Genomic DNA, 6000 nt, shown 5'->3' on the forward strand with positions numbered 1-6000 from the left:
CTCAAATTGAAATTCCAAAAGAATTTTTCTGCAGGAAAAAAACTAAATGTAAAAGTAATAAAATGCCATGAATACCAAGAAGGTTCATGTTAGAAGGAATTTAGACTCAGTCAGGTGATAATATACATAATACTTTGTCCCTGGACTAAGACAATGGCTAACAAGCAGAGAAATGAAAACCGACATTTCACATTCAAAATGAGTCAATAATACAGAAAGCAATCAACCAGTTATTCAGAATAATGAACATATAGGGCTTGACCAGAAGCTAATCCTTTCCTATCTGTGTCTCTATCAAAGGTATATGCAGTCTACCAATATGATTGAAATATTCATCATACATCATCGTGTTTATAGAGTGAAATTCTTTTCTGAAATACAAAGATTTGGAAATACAAGCATCAAATTCCAGCAGTGATTATCAGTGGACTTTGGCTATATTATGAAAAATGTATTGTTTGCAGTTGAATCCACCAACACCTTGGGTTAGTGTATGGCATAAAAAACAGTACAAAAGTAATAGCTTGGATGTTTGCTTTATACTATTTATTTCTAGGAACCTGATGATACACTTTAGAATTTCCTTTATTTTTTACAATTGACTCTTAAATGCGAGAACCAGGCTGAAGCACATTCTTAACATGTGTACAAATTCTTTCATTTCAGCATGGTTGTGCTTCTTTTGTGTTTAGCAAGGTGCATACTTCTGTATTTTTAGCTTCCAAGACTAGATAGAGAGACAGAAAGATTGGATACACAACTAATTAGTTGTGTATCCACAACTAGTTACCTGCAAATGCATCCTAAGGGTTCTGTATCAGTCTTAACCATATGTCATATACTAAAGAAAAATGTATAAGAAGCCTTTGTTATGTTACCAAATTATCTTTGACTGTCAGACCAGATATAAATTACAATTTTTTAACATTTATTTAGTTGTATAATTTGAATGAAAGTTTAGAAGAAGAGAGAATAAAAGCAAGCAACAGCATGGGGATAATAAGTGAGAAAACAAACAGTTTTATAGAGAAACCTAAAGGAGAAAGGGTAGAAGAACAAAGAAGTAAGAGAAAAGTGATTTTTTAAGAAATACGTCAAAATTTAAGAGACTATATATGCTACCATTGCACAGGTTTAAAAACCTTTCTGTTGACAGGATACATTATCTAGTCCAACAGTTTTTACTGGACTCCCTTATTCTCTCTAGTGTACTAGTTATGTGCCATAATGGAAAACAAAGCAATACAGCTTCTATATTGATAGACCAAGTTTTTATTTTTACTGGTGTATTAGTTTACTTTCCCACGTACTCTTTCATTGCAGATCAGGCAAGTTTCTTCCTAAATCTAAATTGTGGGTCCTTTTAGCTAGTAAATGTGTATTAAATAAATGAATGCATTAAAGGTAGTATACATTTAACATATAGTGGATGATTGATGTTAGAGACAGGAAGCCTATTTCTGTTGTATATGTATGTGCATGTGTATTTTTTTTGAATACCCAACTATTAGTATTTAAAAATGCAATTATTGTGGTAATGTACTGAAACCATTGTCCGAAAGTGAGTTTCCACAAGACCTGTAAAAGAACAGGTGGTCTTCTTGCTACATCACAGGTGCAAGGAAGAAGAGGGGACAAAGTTAAGCCAGAGTCAAGGGATCCAGGAAACATGTGAGAGACACAACAGCAGCAAAACGTTCATTGGGAGGAAACAAATAGATATGGGAACTAAGAATGGAAACAGGCAATGAGAGAAAGTAGACAGTAAGAGGGAGGCATCACTGGGAGACATCTGCAGAAAACATCTGTAGATACTTCTCTATCACCTCCAGGAAGGAGGATCCCTGCCACAGAGGCACACAGAAAAAGACTTAACTACCTGTGGGATTTGGTTGAAGGGCACACATAATGCTCAGCGTACCATCCCCAAATTATTCTATGGCAACCCCAGTTCCACCCTCCCAGTGGAATACATGTCAATGCAGCATTTAGTATGGACTGAAGCATAAGGAAATTATTTGATTCATCTCTTTCCCTACCACAAGTTGCCTTATTTCATTCTAATGTGTGTGAAGAACAAGAAAAAAGTACTTTTTTTCAAGGAGAGATAAGAAATGGCTCTGATCCATTCACCATGTAACTGTTTTGATTTTCTTCTGTACCTGAGGTTAGAAAAGTTCTGCCAACACTGCACTGTCAGGCTGGCATTGAATGCAACAGTAAGTATGACAAAAGTACCAGCAGCGGGAAGGGCGCACTGTCTATAGTGCTAGTACTGATGACTGAGCTGACCACCCAGGAGACTGAACCAGCCTTTAGAACAGCAGCTGTGAAAAGGATCGCCCTCCATGCTCTGCCCCCTTGACCATCCTATCTTCCTGTGCTCCACATTATCCCATTTACAGCTCATTCAGGGCCAACGTGGCAGAGAGGAAACATGGAGACATCAGAGACAGAGTGAGAAATCTTGCAAATGGAAAGAAAATTCTTTATTCTGACAAGTGATTACAGTTTTAAAAAAGAAAAATGTGGAGATTTCTGCACACACATTACTACCCCTGGCCTGTTCAGCTCATTCAATCTGATTAACGTTGGCCCTTATGGAACGAGTGCATTTTGTGGGTCAATCACAGGCATGTCTGTGGAGATGGGCTGCTGTTCAGAGCAGGGTTCCCAGGTCGGTGGTGAGCCAAATGCCACCAACGCTGCCACTCCCAGAGATATTGCTTCTGAGAGCTGGTGCTTTTGAAGCATGGCTGGCTGAAAGAAACAAGTGGCCACAGAAAACATAACAGAGCCTCTATGAGGGCTGAGATAAAATGCACATACACAAGTACCTGATTTTTAGGCTTTTCATTCAATTTCAGAAGTAGGCATTATTTTGACCATGACTTGCTGAGCAGTGCTAGGAAGTGACTAAACTTTCTAAGCTACTCAGGCTTTCAATTTATAAATTAAGTTAATAAAAGCAACTGGTTACAGAATAGTGTTCCATACAAGCAGGTATCCTTGGAGCCATTCCTTTATTTAAGAGATCAAATAGATCAGCTTCCTATTGACAGCCTCACATACTATCACAGAAAGTATCTGTGAAGGACAGCAGTCACATACCTAGGACATTCATAAAACCAAAGTTTAGAGTCAGTTGGCATTTGAGAGGCCTTCTTCTCTTCCCTTGCCCTGACCGTCAGATTAGGAAAGATCAAGGACGCTAACCTTCCAGACAAGCAAAGTTATCTAATTCTTCTTTATATACATAGTCAAGAACAGTCACCAAGATGAATTTACTGTGACAAGGATTCAAGTCAAGATTTGAGGCCAATAGTAAAGAAAAACTAAGATACTGCCCCGTAAGCAACCCAGCCGCATTCTTCCTCCACTCTAGCCAGCCTGGGCTCAGCACTGAAGTATCTGAGGAATATGAGAAAGGAGAAAGATTTCTAAAAGGAGGATGGAAAAGGAAGCCCAATATTCAGTTTGTGGAACACGAACCTTCACTCTTGCTTCTTTTTTTCCCCATCCATAATCACAAACCACTTCACTTATAAGAACAAAACCATTCATAGTATTTCTTATGAACATCTCCCCATCTGAACTATCATCTTCTGGCTGGGCACAGTGGCTCATGCCTATAATCCCAGCACTTTGGGAGGCCGACCGAGGTGGGTGGATCATTTGAGGTTAGGACTTCAAGATGAGCCTGGACAACATGGTGAAGTCCCACCTCTACTAAAAATACAAAAATTAGTCGGTTGTGGTGACAGGTGCCAGTAGTCCCACCTACTTGAGAGGCTGAGGCAGGAGAATCACTTGAACCCGGGAGGTGGTGGCTGTAGTGAGCTGAGATTGCGCCACTGCACACCAGCCTGTGTGACAGAGTGAGACTCCATCTCAAAATAATAAAAAAGTGATCATTTTACCCCCTCATAGCTTTTAATGAGATACCATGCATAGTAGATGCTTCATAATTATTCTGAGTATAAGACTAATGGTTCAAATGCAGTGATTACTCTTGGAAACAAATACAATTTTTCTATATTTTAGTGTTCTATAATTTGGCAGAAGAACAGATGTAGAGAAGTATAACTCTTGGAATGTACTGAGACATAGCAACTTGAATTCGTATTTGTATTTATTCATGCATGAGACTTTCCTCTCTTCTCCAAAACTTATTACATGATCCTGTACAAGTAATTTTATATAGAGATTTCACTGGCATGTAGATTTATGTAATGGATGTAAGTTCTGTCACCTTCATGAGATGGTAAATTCCTTTCGAGCAATGACTTATATTGTCTTGTACCTCCAATTCATGATAAATGCTGATTGACCAAGACATATTTTAGGGCCAGTTTGTTAAAATATTATAGTTCACCTCTTGCCATTGCTAGTTTTATACTCCTGTTTTCAGGCTTTTGTTTGCTTGCTTGTGTTAATATGAACCATCTGTGCCTCTCATCCTGTGTTTTGAAATAAGCTACCTAATTATAGGGTCTAAAATTTTTATATTTTACCCTCAAGCCTGCTTTTGAACACTTTTGTCAAAACTGAATGCCTGCCTTTTAAAAGGTCATTTCTGAGGTTTAACCGGTTTGTTTATTACAGCGAATCTCACCACAGAACGTTTGGTGTCATACAATAACTGCTGTGTGCAATGAATATACAAGTCAAAAGCCACTATTTCCGGTTAGTGGTGAAGATCAGCTTCCAAACATATACACATTTTGTGTTTTGCCTTTTCACATTTTTCAAGCAGCCAGTAAGATAATACTCCAAAAAAAGTTTACAAAGACAATCCTTTTTAAGTAGCTTTTTGAAAGGTAGTATTATTATATAGGAAGTGTGGTAAGACAATGACAAATTTCATTAATATAGTCAGTAAATTATTTCTCTAGCCATCATTTTCCTTGGCTTCATAGATTTAACAGCTAAATTATCTTTTATTTTTATCTGATACAAGTGAGTCATGGTTATTCAGTGGAAAGAGAATAAACATTCTTTCTAAAAAGAATTGGAGACAGTCTAATATATAAACATATTACCCAAAAATGCACACATAAGTACAGGACAAAAAAACAAATTTCAGGAGTAAAATTAAAAACTTGTAAAAATGAGAAAGGATTTTTTAACCAGGAATAGGAATTAGTTAGAACAACTGTGTTTTAAATTTGACCCTAGGCCAGGTGTGGTGGCTCATGCCTGTAATCCCAGCACTTTGGGAGGCCAAGGTGGATGGATCACCTGAGATCAGGAGTTCAAGATCAACCAGGCCAACATGGTGAAACCTTGTCTCTACTAAAAATACAAAAATAAGCCAGGCGTGGTGGTGCATGCCTATAATCCCAGCTACTCGGGAGACTGAGGCAGGAAGTTCACTTGAACCTGGGAGATGGAGGTTGCAGTGAGCTGAGATCACACCATTGTACTCCAGCCTGGGCAACAGAGCAAAACTCAAATTCAAAAAAATAAAAATTAAAATAAAAAAAAAAAATAAACTTGACCCAAGGCTTCTAGGAAGGCAGTGCTAGTAGGAGGTGTTGCAGGGTTTGGGAAAACTACTATGCTTGCCAATCCTCATTTAGTCCTTTAAGAGACACATGCCACCATCTTTTCCTCAATATCTGCAGAATTCACAGAGTTCCTAAAAATAAATACCGGAATTGCTTTTTGGTGTTGAAAGCCATGGCCAAATAGAATGTACGGCTTTATCATGGAGAAATGAAGGAAGAAATTCAATAGTCCTGAAAATGATTTATTGTACCAGTAAAGTCTCTACTTTGGGGAACTAGTAGTAAGGTAATACTGATAATGTTAAACTTAACAAGTGACTAGTATTTGGTCTACATGTTTTAAGAATGTTAAATACATCATTATGGACACTAAAGGACAACTATCTCAAGATAAGAGACAGGTATTTCAGTCACTTCACTTTTTTTAATATATACTGCAACTGAAAAATAACTCTACTATTTGTTTTATTTTGATGCATTAGAAATTACA

The sequence above is a fragment of the Sapajus apella genome, unplaced genomic scaffold (assembly GCF_009761245.1).
Source record: "Sapajus apella isolate SASKATOON/1434 unplaced genomic scaffold, GSC_monkey_1.0 scaffold792, whole genome shotgun sequence".
Lineage (NCBI taxonomy): Eukaryota > Metazoa > Chordata > Mammalia > Primates > Cebidae > Sapajus > Sapajus apella.